This window comes from Bos grunniens, chromosome 19, assembly GCF_055505025.1.
Source record: "Bos grunniens cultivar Pamir isolate PY7600 chromosome 19, Bosgru_T2T1.0, whole genome shotgun sequence".
NCBI lineage: Eukaryota > Metazoa > Chordata > Mammalia > Artiodactyla > Bovidae > Bos > Bos grunniens.
In genome coordinates, this window is record NC_141183.1 from 20,515,308 (window position 1) to 20,533,591 (window position 18,284).

Below are 18,284 nucleotides of genomic sequence, written 5' to 3' on the forward strand. Positions count from 1 at the left end.
ACCAGGGAAATCAACCTTAGAAAGGTCAGGTTCTCCAGATACCAGCTGCTTCTGCAACCAGCTCTATTTTGATATGCAAATTCCACATACGGGTCATTTTGTGACCAACCTGGGGCCTTGGACTCTTACATCAATTGTATTAATAAGAGGCCGGTGAAGTAAATCAAGTGAGAGTTAACTGGTACTCGAGCTGCAGCAGGAAGGAGCAAGAACAAAACACAGGTTCCCTTGCTTGCCCTCTGTGGCCTGGTTCCTTCAGTGGAGTAAGAGTGGGGGCAGATCCGTGGAGCGGATTGAGGGCTGGCTTCGGTGGTCTGCCCACCCCTTTGGTGGTGCTGTGTGCAGGGGTCATGCCCAACCCTGCTCTTCTCCTTTCACCTCAGAAGCAGCAATACATTTCTGTGTTTTTTTGTGTCTCATTGTTCATAATTGCCCAGACTGCCCAGTGCTTGCAGATATTTTTAGTCTGTTACAGGTTGTTTGTATTCTGTTGCTCAAGGAGATATCTGTCCAGGTGCCAAGTGTAAGCACTCCAGTATAGGAACTCAGGCTCTAGCCTGTCTCAGTTTGAAAGGTTCATGTGGAGTTTGTAATAAAGGGGTGACAGAATCTAAGGTCAAACCCATCCCTGGCCCCACAGCAAGCCTTTCCAGCCCAGGAACTTCATTCTGGATCCTTTGATAAGTCGTGGTATTTCCTCCCAGCTCAGAACACATTGTCAAGAGAACACCTAACACTTTTTTTCGTCCCGACCAGTGTTAGCAATCACAGATCAAGAATGTCCACTCTGGTGGGGAATCCCCAGGTCTCCTAGAGGAGAAGTGATGATCAGGGAGTGGGAGGGAGAGCTTTGGCCTGGCCTTGAGGAGGAACTGATATAGCAGAAGGTGCCCCTCTGCCCACCTTCTCTAGAAGCGTCTTGCTGTCACATTGCTTCCTCTGAATTCGTGTCATCCTAGGCTTCACAATCATCATATCACACACCGTAAACAACTGTTTGAAGGTGTTTCTGTTGGACAGTTACTCAGGGGAAAGGAGCTACACATCCTGCTTCCTCCAGTAAGTCTTATTTCCCTTTGGACAAACTTGCCCGCAGCCTGTGTAAATGTGCTGAAGGTGACTCGATCTCTGGGAGCCAGGTGCCATACCCAGTCCCCAGGCTGGGCCCCAGAATGTGCTGCCTGAGCCTGCCTGCTGTCCCTGAGTCCCCATGAGGCCAGTGGAACCGCTCTGGATGCCCTCGTCACTGTACTCTGATCTGCACCCCAGGGGTACAGCTCCAGCTTCAATGCTGAGAGAGCACCAAGTGTGTCAAAGACAGAAGTGAGGACAGCGACAGGAGGCAAAGGGTCAGATGAGGCCAGTGACCTCCAGGACAGAGAAGAAGTGAGGAATCTGAGCAATGTGGCCGGGGGTGTTGGCAGGACATGGTGTCTGATTGGGTGGGTGTGTGAGAAAGGATACAGACTCTTTGGTGACACAAGGATACCAGGTCTCCATTGGGTGACTTGGGAGGGTGAGGGGCCTTCTCCAGAAGAAGGACCTACAAGAAGAGCAGCAAATTGAAGGAGGATTCCAACAAGCTTGAGGTGAGGTTCCTGTGGGAAGCCTGATCATAGATGCCCAGAAAAAAGGCCATTGGGTCTATAGGTTTCAAGGGCCAGAGAACAGCCTCTAGGCTAGAAATAGAGATTTGTGTCAAACAATAAAAGGTAGTTATTGGCCCAGATGATACAGAATCTGCCTGCAATGTGTGAGACCTGGGTAAATGCCTGAGTTGGGAAGATTCCCCAGAGAAAGAAATGACCACCCACTCCAGTATTCTTTCCTGGAGAATTCCTTGGACAGAAGAGCCTGGCAGGGTACACTCTATGGGGTGGCAAAGTGTTGGACACAACTGAGTGACTAATGCACAAAGATAGGAAGCCTGAGATCACTCAGAGAGGACTCTGCAGAGGGGAGAGAGGAGAGCAGGGCCAGAGTCCAGAAGATGCCCATGTGTGGGGCTGAGCAGGTTGGTGGGCACAGCAGAGGCAAAGGAGCCGGCATAGGAGCCTGAGAAGCAGCCAGCATGCCCCAAGAGGGGTCAGAATGGGAGGAGGTCATGACAGGAGAGAGTTTTCAGTGGGGACTAATCAGAGAAGACCAGTGCCACCCAGAAGTCCAGAAAGTGGCGGCTGGAAGGGACTGTGATTTTGCATCAGCATTTGGAAGAGCAGGATAAGGAGGGACTGGGTGGGGAAGGGAAGCTGCAGGTGGGAAAAGTAGAGCTGTCCTTGGAGGAAGGCATCTGAGAAGCACAAGCTGAGGGAAGACCCTGTCCTGGAGGGTCAGGGTCCTGGCAGAGACTTAACGAGATGTGAGTCAAGAGCCAGTCAAGAGGGAGAGATTAAAAGGTCAGGGAGAGGGTTGGATAAATGAGAGAGAACCTTTTGGGAGCAGCTGGAGGGGTGGGTTTCCCCTTAAAACAAGTAAACAGGCTGTAGAATTAACGAGCCCATTCTCACTGATATGTGCTATGCTAAGTCAATTTAGTCGAGTCCGACTCTTTGCAACGCTATGGACTGTAGTCCACCAAGCTCCTCTGTCCTTGGGATTCTCCAGGCAAGAATACTGGAGAAGGTAGCCAATTCTCACTGATAAGTCTCATCAGAGAAGCTGTCAGCAGGACCTCATACACCTTTTTTATTTGGTTAAGGGTATCCCCTTTTTCCAAACCCACCAAGCACTGTGTAAAGTATACAAGAATCTTCTACACAATTATTAGTATCTCATCACCACACAAACTACTACCGATTTTTGGCTGGGATTTGACCTTATTCAGTAACTGAACCTGCCAGGTGGTAAGTGCTCCTAAATATAGCAGTGCTCTGGGACTTCTCGGACGGTCCAGTGGGTAACATTCCCCTGTTCCCAGTGCAGGGGCCTTGGTTGGATCCCTGGTTGGGGAACTAGATCCCACATGCTACAGCTAAGACTGAAGGTCCTTCATGCCACAACTAAGACCTAGCACAGCCGAAGAAAGAAAAATACATTAAAAGAAAAAAAGTGACAATAAACTTTTAAAAAAGCTCTAAGCGAGCATCCACACACACTCACAGGCACACTCACCACTTGCACTCACTCACAGCCTTGGTCTGGACATGGGATTCAAGGCAATGACTTGCAACTTATTCAACCAGGCTGGGGAAGGGGTGGACACTGCATTTCTTTCTTCCTTTTGCCTCCAGCACTCACTATTGTGCATCTGATCAGAAAGAGGAGCCAGGAGGAGGTAGAGACAACCGCATAAGCACGACGTGGAGAAGTTCAATGACTCAAGTCAGAGAAAGAACAGTTATCAAGTCAGTATCAGAGCCACAGCGGCAACAGCACCCATTTTTCTCCTCTGTCTCAGTCTTTAGCCTCTCCTTTTCCTCTATCTCTGTCCTCTGTCACTCTGACTTTGATTTCAGGTCATTTTATAAATTCACCCACCCAGCACTGGCCCTCTCTCCTGACTGAGGGCTTTCTGCCTGTTCTTAGGAAGCTTGCTTCTATCAGCTCACCTCTATCCACTGTTGACCCAGAAGAGAACCTGGGCTTGGAGCAGATCAGAAGGGAGCAGAAGCTCCCTTCTGTGCTCCCTGGATATGATCTCCCTCAGGTCAGAAGCTGAGCAGCATCTGAAATCTGTTTCCTGTCCCTCACTGCCCAGCCCTGCCTGGGCTTCCAGCAGGTGGAAGTCACCCCTCCCCATTGCCTCTCATTCCCCCTCTTCGAAGTGAGGCAGACAGGGAAAGTGAGCAAGAGATAGCAAAAGAAATTTCTTGACATTTAACATTTTATCTTGGAGATATACAGGCAAGAAGAGGCAAAGGGGTCACCAGAGGCCACACCTCTGTGCAATGCAGGAGACACAGGTTCTATCCCTGGGTCAGGAAGATTCCCTGGAGAAGGAAAAGGCAATACACTCCAGTATTCTTACCTGGAGAATTCCATCCATGGAGGAGCCTGGTAGGCTACAGTCCATGGAGTCACAAAGAGCTGGCCATGATTGACTGACTAAGCACAGAGGCCACAGCCATTTCTCTGGGTCTCAAACACTTGAAAAAATTGAGTCCCTGGGCACAGTACCCTCCCCTACCCTGAAAGTTAAGTTGCTCAGTCGTGTGTGACTCTTTGCCACCCTGTGGACTGTAGCCTATCGGGCTCCTCCGTCCATGGGATTTTCCAGGCAAGAAAAAGACAAGTTACTTTAAAGAATGAAGTCAGAATCTATTTAGCCCCACTTATTTTTTGAATAATAATAAATGAATAGGCAATACAGTCACACGGTTCAAAATTCAAAATGTACAAAAGGATATGTAGTATCGAGTCTCCTCCCTCCCAAGTCCCTACCTCCTGGTTCCTCTTCACAGAGGCAACCAGTGTTACCCGTGTCTTCTGAATATGCATCTATAAGATACGAAAATATGGGTTTATATGATCCTTCCCCATAAAATGCAATTCTGTGCATTGCCTTACTCTTTAGAAGAGTAATTTCTATGAAAAGATATAGTTTTACAGCTGCGGAGTATTGCTTTGTCAAGCCGTATTAGAACTTACTTAACAAATGTTCTAGGGAAGGACAGTTCTATTATGTCCAATCTCTGGACATTTGTGGAGAGACCCCGGATCCTGAAGGGACAGCCTGTGGGGGAGGCTCCACCCACAGAGGCCCTGGCTCATTTGCATGCTCACACGTGATTGGTCAGCCCCTGGCCCCATGGCATGGTGTGACTGGTCTTTCTGCTTCTCACCCTTGGCTCTCACCCAGTCTTCCATCTTGGCTATTGCCAAGTTCAGAGGACCCTGGTCACACCACACACCTGGCACAAAATGACCACTCCTCATTACCACTGCACCCACAAACCACCTCAAGTGCTAACTAGAGCTGCTGCTGTCTCCATGAGCATCCTTTGCAAGAGGATGCAAGACAGGCCTATACAAACGGGCAGAAAGAACTGTGGGGAAACACCCTGCCCCTGGACTGGGGGAAGGGGCAGCTCCCAGACACAGGGAGACAGACGGGGCCTGTCCTCTCAAGCTAGATGTCCCTTGCATTTTCAGACTTCCACAGGCCTAGAGTCAGGAGAGGAGACCAGAGTTGAAAAGTGAGAGCTGAGGAACGTCTCCTCAGGGCTGGGATGTAAATCCCAGGTTATAAGAATAGGTAAGAACAGGAGGAGGTGAGGCAAGAAGGAAGAGGGAGAAGGAGGACCAGGATGAGAGGAAACATGGGCCAAAGAGCCCCTTCCAGCTGGACTCCTGGATTCACAAGCCTGCCAGGAACCCTGCCCACGACCTCTAGGCAACCAGTCCCAGAGAGACCTCGCTTCCTCTCCTCTCAAGTGAGGACTGGGGAGTCTCAGGAGAGACCTGGCATGGCCTAAAACCATTTGGGGAAAGCAGAAAGCAAAGACAAAAGAAAATGAAAAACACCAAACCGAGGAGTCTTGTAGAAACGTGTAACCATGACTCCAGCCTCTCAGCTGACCGTTCCTCTCCTCTGCGACAGGAACCCAGCAGGTTGGGGTGCACAGAGCTGAGAGGCCCCTGATTCAGGCAGCATAGCTTCAGGATGACCCCAGCGAGGCGGTAAGCAAGGGAGGACGATGGAGGAGAGAGAGGACCCCGGGGCGTGAGGAGGGAGAAGAGGGCACAGGCTCCCCAGTTCCTGGCCCTTCTCCCCACACTCCCAGACCCTGGAGCCCCAGTCTCATTCCCCATCCCAGGGAACACCGAGTTCTGGAAAAGCCCCCGTGGGAGAAGGCAGAAAGATCAGGGGCACAGGCAGGAGCCTTGGGCAGACAAGGCAGGGAGTTGACCTCATAGGACCCAGCATCCTGGACTTCCTGGGAGTTTATGGAGTCAGAATTGACGAGGGCTCATGATCAAAGAAGTTGTAGGGTTGCAGGAAGAAGCCCACACCATTCCCCACTGTCACCGTGTTGGGAATGTCCTCTGCATGTAGGATGTGCAGGAAAGCGGCTGTCACCTAGGCCACCAAGTCCTAGTAGGGGAAGAAAGGGGTCATGAAGCCCTGCGCTGCTAAGGACACCTCTGCAGCCTCAGAGGATTCACTTTGGGAGCCCACCATCACTCAAGAGGGTTTTAAATCTTTAACCTTTTTTTCATAGTAGCCCAGAAGTCAAAGCATAAAGAATCAACTTCATATTAGGAACGACACCAGCCTCCCATGTCCCAGCCTGCAGCTGCCATCTCCCCATCAGCTTACTCATCCTAAGAGAAATGATGACACCCACAGGCTACTTTAGCACCTCCGCTGACTCTGGGAGAGTTCCCAAACTGTAACTGAAGGAAGGAAAATGGAGGAGAGTAGATCAGGTTTGGGTGGCAGAAAAGTTCAACATTTGGAAATTAATCCTTTAGTGCTGAAGACAGAAACGGAGAAGTTTTAGGTATAAGAGATGTGGTCTTCCCTGGTCATTCCAGCCCTTCTGAATCCTGGGGCCCTTAAAGGACTCAGTCCACAGGCAGAGACTGAGAGAGCTGCTGCCTCTCGAGGAGAGGCTGGAACCTCAGCCAGGGTCTGCAGATGAACTCCCAGCTTAGGAAGTTTCCCTCCACAAATAGTGAGCAGATCCACAAAAGCACGGAAGCAGGAGTCATCTCAGCCCTTCAGGTGATCACGGGTTTTCAGGCCCCCCGCCAAGGGAAGGTAGGACTGATCTCTGTGCCCCCCCCACCCCTCCCTCTTCTCCCACAGTCAGCTGACCTTTCCAGCAATGGTCTCATTGTTGATGAAGTCAGCAAAGTCCACAGTGGGAGTCCAGGGGTCATTCTGATTGAAGACGCTGGTGCTGCTGGGCTCTGTCTCCTTCCTTTGGGTCACGGCCAGCTGGTACCTAGAGATGCTCTGGTCAGGGGTCCATGGTCACCGTCCCTGTCCTGCTGCCTGATCATCATGGAAGGGAGCTGAGTCCATGGACCTCAGCTTCCCAGCTCATCCACACCCTCACCGTGATGTCACCCTAGTGTGCAGCCATTATCCTGCACATCCCACATCCCACCTAGTGGGTGGTCCAACACTTTTTTTTTTTTTTTAAAGATACAGTACTTGGGTGATCTCTTTCTTTTTCTTTATTTTTTGACCTGAGCCCAACATCTTATTATGTCCTTCTCCTGTTGATCCCTTTGGGGCACAGCATTAGGAAAACAGGAAAGTCTTATCTGCCTGGGCTTTAGCCTTCCAAGGGGACCATGTGTCTACTGTAGGCCTTTTGATAACCAGGAAATGTTTTGTTTTCTTACCTCACCTTGTGTAGAATTTGAACTGGGTTCCCAATTGCCCCTCCCAACATGCTGTTTTCATCTCATCCACCCACCTCCAACAATATTCACCACCCACCTTCCCCAGCCGACCACTCTCTCCGTGGAGCTGTTCTGGGGCATCGGCCCCCCAGCAAAGCTGACTGTCTTGATGCGATAGCTGTGAGGGTGCCTCCACTTTTTGCTCTGGTTGCTGGCCAGGTACAGGTAGTGAGGGGAGGCCCCTCCCAGGGGGAAGGCAGCCTGCTCCTCAGTCTCCAGCTGCTTCTGGGTCACCTGCAGCCTTAGCATCTGGTGCTCAGGGCTCCAGGGTACCATCATGGGGACAAAAGCCATGTCCTCAGCCCAGACACAGCTCTTCAGTTTTGGGGGCAGGGGGGCTGCAGAGGGGGAGGGGCGGAGGGAGGCCTGGTCAGGCAGCTGCCCTGCCGGCTCTGGACTGTGTCTGCACCTGTCTTCAGAGTGGGGGCCAAAGAGAAGACCCGTCTGAGTGTGTCCCCTGCTTCTCTACCCTCTCACCCAAAGATGCCCCCAATCTTTCTGCCCCCTCTACTGGAATCATTGCCTCCCCTAGGGAGTCTTACCTCCCACGTCCAGATCCACCTTGTAGTGGGCACTGTGGGTGTGGACGGGGCCCAGCGTGTGTTCCCCAACCTGGTTTCCATATCTTCAGGCAGCACCAAAGAGGAACGCTGAGCTGATGTAGCCCGTGGCATGCAATTTGACTTCTATGGCCCCACTGGGGTAGAAGACCATATCCCACACATAGTCATAGTTGAGCATCGTGGACACAGACCTGAAGACCAGCACTGTCTGTGCAACGCCCCCAGAATAGTGGGAAAGAAAATCTGAGTGGTGTCACCTCAGGGGCAGGCCCTTGTTCTGCTTAAACACACCAAAGGCATCATGTGGTGTCTTTGGGGCTTGAGACTCCACAAGGAAGTGACAGTCCATGTAGGTGGCCCGGTAGGGGCGCTCTACAGGAATGGAGTGTGGGGAAGTAACCCATGCCAATGCCATTATTCATAGGGCGAGTGAGCATTGCTGTGGTGTATTCCCACACCATAAACAGTGCTGGCCACTTGAAGGCTGATCTTGTAAGCCAGTCATTCTCTTTGTAATCGAATGTCAAAATCCTAGGACCACTGAAAGCTCTGAGGCCAAAGGAGAAAGTCCACAATGAGGAGGACACTTGATTGCTCTGGACACTGAAGCGGGGGCCCTGAAGATGGAACTGCAGAGGGGGAGTTGGACCCGGGGGCACCTGGGACTTCAGGGACCAGGACCCACCTGTGCCATCGTCAGGGATCACCACCACATTCACCCAGCCAGCCTCAAACTGCTCCTTCAGCTGGGCCAGACTGTCATAGTAGCGACTTTGAAACAACACCTTCTGGATGGTCCACTGGGCAGGGTCCAGAGCCTTGTGGTCTACCTGCAGCGCCAGCCACACAAGGTGCAGGTAAGATCCACCTTTTGTGATGCTATCAGATCAGATCAGATCAGTCGCTCAGTCGTGTCCGACTCTTTGCGACCCCATGAATCGCAGCACGCCAGGCCTCCCTGTCCATCACCAACTCCTGGAGTTCACTCAGACTCACGTCCATCGAGTCAGCGATGCCATCCAGCCATCTCATCCTCTGTTGTCCCCTTCTCCTCCTGCCCACAATCTGTCCCAGCATCAGAGTCTTTTCCAATGAGTCAACTCTTCGCATGAGGTGGCCAAAGTACTGGAGTTTCAGCTTTAGCATCATTCCTTCCAAAGAAATCCCAGGGCTGATCTCCTTCAGAATGGACTGGTTGGATCTCCTTGCAGTCCAAGGGACTCTCAAGAGTCTTCTCCAACACCACACTTCAAAGGCATCAATTCTTTGGCTCTCAGCCTTCTTCACAGTCCAACTCTCACATCCATACATGACCACAGGAAAAACCATAGGCCTGACTAGATGGACCTTTGTTGGCAAAGTAATATCTCTGCTTTTGAATATGCTATCTAGGTTGGTCATAACTTTCCTTCCAAGGAGTAAGCGTCTTTTCATTTCATGGCTGCAGTCACCATCTGCAGTGATTTTGGAGCCCAGAAAAATAAAGTCTGACACTGTTTCCACTGTTTCCCCATCTATTTCCCATGAAGTGATGGGACAGGATGCCATGATCTTCATTTTCTGAATGTTGAGCTTTAAGCCAACTTTTTCACTCTCCACTTTCACTTTCATCAAGAGGCTTTTTAGTTCCTCTTCACTTTCTGCCATAAGGGTGGTGTCATCTGCATATCTGAAGTGATTGATATTTCTCCCAGCAATCTCGATTCCAGCTTGTGTTTCTTCCAGCCCAGCGTTTCTCATGATGTACTCTGCATATAAGTTAAATAAGCAGGGTGACAATATACAGCCTTGATGTACTCCTTTTCCTATTTGGAACCAGTCTGTTGTTCCATGTCCAGTTCTAACTGTTGCTTCCTGACCTGTGATGTTATAGTAGAGGCCAAACCAGGTGGCCCTGTCCCCTGACTGCACTCCACGGGGAGCTGAGTTCATGGTCAACAGTTTCTATCCTCGTTGGTCATAGGAGCAGCAGTGGTGCAGGACACCAGCAGCCTGGGGCAGCTCTCTGTCAAAGATCAACCGGTCTATGTCCAGGGACTCTCGAAGAAGCACGGGGCGTCGGTGATACGGCAGGGGGCCCCCATGACGCTCCATGGTCACATCCCGCATGTAGGAGGGCTGGGGCAGTGGCCCCACCATCAGCTCAGTCACATTGGGCTGGGGTTGTCTGCCGAAGAAGATGATGGCCAGTGCCTCACGGGCAGGTGGGGGGCTACCTCTATCCAGGTGGGCCAGGGCTGCAGGCTTAGGGGACAGCTGCACTTCTACCGAGAGGACACAGCTGTCTGAGGGTCGGGCCTGGGTCTCATCCACCGGGTCTGGCCCCAGATTCTAGGTCATGAAAGACATCACAGCTGTCAGCGTTTCTCGGCTCAGGTCTGCAAACAGCTGGCTGTGGTCAGGGTGTGCCCAGGGCTGGACACTGGGGGATGCGGAGGGGCAGCGGGGAGGCAGACTGGGATGACATTGCTTCCCAACTCCCTCCTCACTCCCAGCACCACCTTCCTCCCTGCCCATCACCAGAAGAGTCCACAAGGACAGAAAAATGAAGATGAACATCGCTAAAACTCCTGACTCTTCAGGCTCTTGAATCAGAATGCAGCATGCAAGATAGACAAATAGACAGACAGAACTGGGTGAATGATGCCTCCTTAGTGTCTCGAGGTTCCTGGCTCTGGGTGGGTCTTCTGGGCGATGGCATGAAGGGTACATTCAAGACAAGCAGCCAAGGGCAGAGGGTTGGCAGGGAGTGGAGGGTGGCTGTGGGGGCAGTGGTTAACTCAGTTCGGGAAATACGGCTGAGATAGGAATCTGCATTTTAAGTGACCAATGTCAGCCTCTGTCTTTTTGTTCCAAATCAAACACTCAGGTTCAAGGTTGGAACACAAAGTGGGGGAGGGCTGGGCTTGAGTACACAGCTGGAGACAGAAGGGGAAGATCTGACGGGGACAGAAAGGGACTGTCCTTGTGCTCTTCCTTCCTGCTCCAGGCCCAAACTTTCTCCTGGCTACCTGGCTGTAAGCAAATCACACCTGAGCACAACCCTCCAGCAGGATTCGCTCCTTCCTTCCTCTAGACTGGGAAGCCCTCATCACTGTCCTCTGCTCCCCCATCACCAGAATCCTACAGGCACCCACAGGAGCCTGCAGAGTCATGCTGAGAACACAAAGCACCTATAGGGAGCTGGGGAACTGAGAGCTGAGCCAGTTCAACATCGTGGAGGCCCTGAGCTCCCTGAGTCACAGGAGGGGAGCAGGCAGTGGGGGGAGCAGTCAGTGTAAGAAAGACCCCCTCCTTACCCCAGGAGCAGGACTGATGGATGATCACAGGTCAGGGTGCCTGGAACTCTGGCTGTGGACTTAACCTAGCTGTCCACAACCCTCATCCCCAGGAAACCCTTTTCCAGAATACTGCAGAGGAAGAGAGCAAAGCTACCTCCATTCCCAGGCAGGTAATGTGGGGGAGACACCATCTTCTGTGCAGCCAGGTCCTGACAGGACCAGAGAAACTGAGGGTTCCAGAGATGGCACATGCTTCCCTGGTGACCTGGGGGAGAATCCTTTCCAACCTGCCCACCTCCAAGACCACTTCCCCTGAAAGGCACCTTAGATGACCTTGCAGTTCGCCTGGAGGGGAATGGACAGTACATTCCAGCCAAAAGGATCACAACGTGCAAAGGTACAGAACTTGAAACAGCCTGGGCTTGGGCAGGAAATGGCCAAGGTCAGTGTTTTAGGTGTGAGGTGGAGACAGGAGTCGGTGGGACAGCAAAAGAGATCAGGTCAGGAAGGCTTGTGCAGTATGCGGGTCTTAAGGAAAGTGGGCATTGCAGAAAGACAGAAATCTGGGCACATGTGAAACCAGGGAAATCAACCCCAGGAAGTTCAGGTTCTCCAGATACCAGCTGCTTCTACAACCAGCTCTATTTTGATATGCAAATTCCACACACGGGTCATTTTGTTACCAACCTGTGTCCTAGGACACTTCCATCAGTAGAATTGATAAGAGGCCAGAGGAGGAATTGAGGCAGGGCCTTACTGGTATTCAAGCTGCTACAGGAAGGCGCAAGAACAAAACACAGGTTCCCTGCTTGCCCTCTGTGGACTGGTTCCTTCAGTGGAGTAAGAGTAGGGGCAGATCCGCAGAGTGGGCCCCAGGGCTGACTTAGGTGGTCCACCCAACTGCTTGTGGTCCTGTGTGCAGAGATAGTGCCCAATACACTGCTTTTGCTTTTGGCAGCTCAGAAGTGGCAGTACACTTGTGCTCTTTTTGTATCTTATGGTTCACGATCACCCCAGCTGCTGCTGCTCCGTGCCGGTATTTTTAATGCCTTACAGTTTCCCTGTATTCTGTTGCTTCAGGAGACATTTGTCCATGTGCCAGTGCAAGCACCCCAGTCAAGGATCTTCAGCCCCAGTCTCTGAAATTGAAATGGTTCATGCAGACCTTGTACTAAGAGGAGCAGAGTCTAAGGGCACACCCAGCCCTGGCCACAAGGCCAGCCTCTCCAGGCCAAGAACTTCATTCTGGATCCTGTTGTAAGTGATGGCCTCTTCTCCTCGGTAAGAACACATCATCAAGAGGATGGATAATGCTTTCCCTGTGCTTGGGAAAACTAATCCCAACCAGTGTGACAGGTCAAGAAGAGCCACTCTGCTGGGGTATCCTAGGTCTCCTAGGGAAGGTGGGTAATGCTCAGGGAGCGGGAAGGAGAGATTCTGCCTGACCTGCTGGAGGAACTGATATAGAAGAAGGTGCCCCCTGCCCACCTCCTCTAAGTGTCCTGCTGACACATCGCTTCCTCTGATGTCCTTTCATCGTAGGCATCACAATCATTGTGTCAGCCAGCCTAAACCAAAAAAGGAGTCTCATTTGGAGAATTACTCAGGAGACAGGACCACACGTACTGTTCCCCCCACCCTAGGTCTTATTTCCTTTTGGACAAACTTTGCCCCAGCCTCTGTGACTATGCTCAAGGTGAGTTAATTCCTGGGACCCAGAGCCCATCTCCAGCTCCCAGATCTGGGCCCCAGGTGGCAGTGCGTGAGCTGAGCTTCTGCTCAGAGGCCTGGTCTAGCAGCGGAAGGACACACAGGTCACTGCACTCCCTCCGATCTGCAATCTGGGGACACGGCTCTGACTGTGGTTCCAAGCAGGGCTTGGATTGGTACAGACACAGACCATGACACCAGATGGGAGGCAAAGGGCCAGTCTGAAGCCAGTGACCTGGAGGACAAGAGGAAGGGAGGGTCTGAGCAACGTGGTGGGTGGAGCTGACAGGACTCGGTGTCTGATTGGTTGGGTGGGTATGTGAGAAGGAGCACAGTGACTTAGGCGACACAAAGACAAAGTTTCCATTCAGTGACTTGGTAATTTATGGACTTTTTTTTTTTTTGATCCCACAGTGCACGTTGTAGGATCCTAATTCCCCAACCATGCTGGACCCCGTGACGGCTGCAGTGGAAGGGAGGACCTCTAACCTCTGGACCACCAAGGAATTTCCTCTAACGGGTGACTTGAGTGGGTGAGGGGCTTTTCTCATCAGAAGGACCTACAAGAAGAACAGCAATGTTAAGGGGGAAACCAATAAGTTTGAGGTTGAGGTGCTCCTGGGAAGCCCCAGCACAGATGCCCAGAAAAAGGACCATTGTCTCTATGGGTTTCCAGGGATGGGAGAACAGCTTCTAGGCTGGAAATTGAGATTTAGATTGAACAACAAGTAGTAATCATTAAAGATAGGAGAGCCTGCGATCACCCAGAGAGGACGGTGCAGAGGGGAGAGAGGAGGGCCGGGGCCAAAGGCCAGAAAACGCCCAGGTGTGGGGCTGAGCGGGCTGGTTGGCAGAGCAGAAGCGAAGAAGCTGGCATGCCCTCGGAGGGGTCAGAATGTGAGGAGGTCACAAGAGGCAAGAGTTTTCCGTAGGAACTAGTCAGAGCGGACAATGCCACCCAGAGGTCCAGAAGTAGCGGCTGGAAGGGCCTGTGGCTTCTGCATCAGCAGAGGGAGGGGAATGGGATGAGGAGGGACTCAGGGGGAAGGACCCTGGAAAGGGAGAGCTCTCCTTGGAGGATGGTGCCTGGAAGGAACAGACCCAGGGAAGACACCCCCCAGGAGAGGCAGTGTGCTAGACTCGACTTAGCAAGAGGACCCCCTTCTGGAGGGGGCCACTAGGGGTGGGTTTCCCTTAAAACAGGTAAAGAGTCTGTAGAAATAATGAACCCATTTTCAGTGTCAAATCCAGTCAAAGAAACTGTCAGGGAGAGCCAAGAAACCTTTTTTTTCCTTAGGGGTTTAATTTTCTCCTATCCCACCATGCTCTGTGTAAAGTTTACAAGGATCATCTAAGCAATTATCCCATCAGTGCACAAAGCACCAAGGGAACTATTTTTGGGCAGGATTTTACTTTAATCAGCAACTGACTTTCCCAAGTGTTAAGTGGTCATTAAACACAGTGATGCTCTGGGACTTCCCTGGTGGTCCAGTGGTTCACGTGCTGGGCCCCCACTGCAGGAGGGGCAAAGGAAACTCTCACCCTGGCACGCCCTTGCTTAGAATCCTTCCATGGCTCCCCATTTCTCTTAGGGGAACCATGGATTGCAAGCACCTGCCTTCTCTGCCCCTGCTTGTCCCTCCAGGCTCTGCTCTCAGCCCACACACCCGTCAGTGAACCTGGGGACTTGGATGGTGTTACCCTGTCACTTCCTGGCCTTTGAACATGTTGTTCTCTCTTCCTGGAAACTTGTCACTACTCACTTCCTTCTCCTACGGCCAGCTCTACATCAGCTTAGACATCTCGTGCCTCAGGAAGCCTTCTCCAGTCCCTAAGTCCAGGTTAGGAGCCCCTGCTTTTTCCTCCTCCCACCTCCCTGAAAAAGTTCCTGATGTAATTGATTCTTGACTTGTGACTGTCACCCCTGGGGGCGACCTTGTGTCTTACTCCATAATGTACCCTGGTGCCTCCCAAGGTGCCTGGCACACAGGAGGCACTGGGGAAGTCTTTGTCGAACGCGTGTGGGAATCCTATCCTGCACTCGCAGAGGGAGCCCTGCCTTGGGGCTGCAGGACGAGAGCCAAGGCAGGAGGGCGAGGCTTCTGCTGCTCACGGTTTGCCTGTGTCTCCATTCCTGGAGTCCCAGTTATCGCCCTCCTGTAAGGACATCTTGGGTGTCCCCTAGTTCAGTTCCTCAAGGGCAATGGGCCCAAGTCCAAAATTTGTGCCCTTGTGGACAGGGATTCTTTCAGAACCTGACATCCTGCGTTACTCTTCCCTTCTTTGGCTTGACACTGAGTCTGAGGCCAACAATCCAGCCAGCTTCAGGTTTTGATGAGAGCGTGGGTGGGGTGGCCAGCTGGAGGTCCACCTTGCAGGCCTCCGACCTGAGTGGGCTGAAAAGCTCACGGTCTACAAGTCCACTGAGGCCTGGGACAGGGGTGTCATCCCTAGACCAGCTGTAGAGAGACACAACCACAGTCCCTGTTCCACATCAAAGCTGTAAGCGACCATCCGGACACACTCACACGCACACTCACCACTTGTAAACACTCACTGCCTTGGTCTGGACATGGTTTCAAGGCAATGACTTGCAAGTTATTCTGCCCGGGTAGGGGAGGGGTTGACACCACATTCCTTTATTCCAAAAGAAAAAATTCCTTTATTCCTTTGCCTCCAGCACTGGCTGTCATGCAACTGACCATAAAAAGAAGGCAGGAGGAGGTAGAAACAACAGCATAAAAATCTTATGGAGAAGTTCAATGACTCAGGTCAGAGAGAGAAAAGGCATTAAGTCAGTATCAGAACCATGGCGACCCCAACACTAATTTTTCTCCTCTGTCTCAGTCTTTAACCTCTCCTTCTCCTCAGTCACTGTCTGAACCACTCTGGCCTCCACCTTGGGTCGTGTTATAAATTCATCCACCCGCCACAGTCTCTCCTGACTGAGGTCTTTCTCCCTGTTCTTTGAAACCTAGCTTCTCTCCAGCTCACTGATTCATCTCCGTCCACTGTTGACCCAGCAGGGATCCTGGGTTTGGAGCAATGCAGAAAGGAGCAGAAGCTTCTGTGTGTGTGAGCTCCCTGGATGTGACTCCCTCAGGTCAGAAGCTGAGCAGCATCTAAAATCTGTTTCCTGTTCTTCACCTCCCAGCCCTGCATGGGCTTCCAGCAGGTGGAAGCCACCCCTCCCCATTGCTTCTCATTCTCCCTCCTTGAAGAGAAACAGACAGGGAGAGTGAGCCATAGACAGTCAAAGAGAGACTGACTGAGGTTTAACATTTCCCTTGGAGACGTACAGACAAGAAGAGGCAAAGAGGTCATCAGTCAGTCAGTCAGTCAGTTCAGTTCAGTCACTCAGTCGTGTCCAACTCTGCAAACCCATAAACTGCAGCACGCCAGGCCTCTCTGTCCATCTCCAACTCCTGGAGTTCACCCAAACCTGTGTCCATTGAGTCAGTGATGCCATCCAACCATCTCATCCTCTGTCGTCCCCTTCTCCTCCTGCCCTCAATCTTTCCCAGCATCAGGGTCTTTGCAAATGAGTCAGCTCTTCACATCAGGTGGCCAAAGTATTGGAGTTCCAGCTTCAGTTCAGTCCTTCCAATGAACACCCAGGACTGATCTCCTTTAGGATGGACTGGTTGGATCTCCTTGCAGTCCAAGGGACTCTCAAGAGTCTTCTCCAACACCACAGTTCAAAAGCATTAATTCTTCGGCGCTCAGCTTTCTTTATAGTCCATCTCTCACATCCATACATGACTACTGGAAAAGCCAGAGCATGGGGTCACCTGAGACCACACCTATTTCTCTGAGTCTCAAATATTTGAGAAAATTGAGTCCCTGGGCTCATTTCTCAACACAGTTTATCCTCTCCCATTGTACCCTATCCGAAAAGACAACTTATAATAGTTTAAAGGATGATCAGATCAGATCAGTTGCTCAGTCGTGTCTGACTCTTTGCGACCCCATGAATCGCAGCACGCCAGGCCTCCCTGTCCATCACCAACTCCCGGAGTTCACTCAGACTCACATCCATCGAGTCAGTGATGCCATCCAGCCATCTCATCCTCTGTCATCCCCTTCTCCTCTTGCCCCCAATCCCTCCCAGCATCAGAGTCTTTTCCAATGAGTCAACTCTTCGCATGAGGTGGCCAAAGTACTGGAGTTTCAGCTTTAGCATCATTCCTTCCAAAGAAATCCCAGGGCTGATCTCCTTCAGAATGGACTTGTTGGATCTCCTTGCAGTCCAAGGGACTATCAAGAGTCTTCTCCAACACCACAATTCAAAAGCATCAATTCTTCAGCGCTCAGCCTTCTTCACAGTCCAACTCTCACATCCATACATGACCACAGGAAAAACCATAGCCTTGACTAGACGAACCTTTGTTGGCAAAGTAATGTGTCTGCTTTTGAATATGCTGTCTAGGTTGGTCATAACTTTCCTTCCAAGGAGTAAGCGTCTTTTAATTTCATGGCTGCAGTCACCCTCTGCAGTGATTTTGGTCAGGTCTTGTATGGGACCATTTATTATTTGAATAATAATAAATGAATTGGTAATACAGCCATATGGCTCAAAGCTTTTAAAAGGGTTTATACTAAGTCCCCCTCCTGAGTCCCTTCCACCTGGATGCCCTCCAGAGGCAACCCTTGTCACCCATGTCTTCTGAATATGCATCTATAAGATATGAAAATACGTATTTATATGATCTTTCTTTTAAAACACAAAAGGTGGTGCCCTATACACACTACTGTACCTTGCCTTGCTCTTTAGAAGATTGATTTCTAGAAAGAAATATGATTGGTTTTATAGCTATGTAATATTGCTTTGTAAAACTGTATTCGAATTTAGTTAATGAATCTTCTAGGAAAGACAGTTCTACTATTTCCAATCTCTGGATATTTGTAGAGAGACCCTGGATCCAGACCTATTCCATCCACATCTCCAGAGGGACAGCCTGTGGGGGAGGCTCCACCCCCAGACGCCCTGGCTCCTTTGCATGATCACACGTGATTGGACAACCCCTGGCCCCATGACAGGTCTTCTTGCCTCGCTCCCTAGGTGCCCACCCAACCTCCCCCACTGGCTCCTGCAGTGTGCAGAGGCCACAGGTCACACAGAGACCTGGCACAAATGACCACTCTTCATTACCGCTGCACCCACAAAGCCACCTCAAGTGCTCCCTAGAGCTGCTGCTGTCTCCATGACCACTCCTGCAAGAGGATGCAAGACAGGGCATACAAACACATTGCCCCAGGACTGGGGAAGGGGCAGCCTCCAGACACTGGACACGGATGGGGACTGTCCTCTCAGCTAGATGTCCCTTGCATTTTCAGACTTCCACAGGCCTAGAGTCAGGAGAGGAGACCAGAG

General features: G+C 51.3%; 1 pseudogene across 1 annotated transcript; it reads right to left on the bottom strand.

Annotated features, from left to right (window-relative positions):
• Positions 1 to 4,333: 4,333 nt before the first annotated feature.
• On the bottom strand, positions 4,334 to 11,000 carry LOC147351553 (primary amine oxidase, liver isozyme-like; annotated as a pseudogene). Its single transcript, XR_015147577.1, has 5 exons — positions 9,779 to 11,000; positions 7,898 to 8,787; positions 7,394 to 7,678; positions 6,761 to 6,890; positions 4,334 to 6,034 (listed from the first exon to the last, which is right to left on the bottom strand). The product of XR_015147577.1 is annotated as a primary amine oxidase, liver isozyme-like (transcript).
• Between the last annotated feature and the right edge of the window lie 7,284 nt (positions 11,001 to 18,284).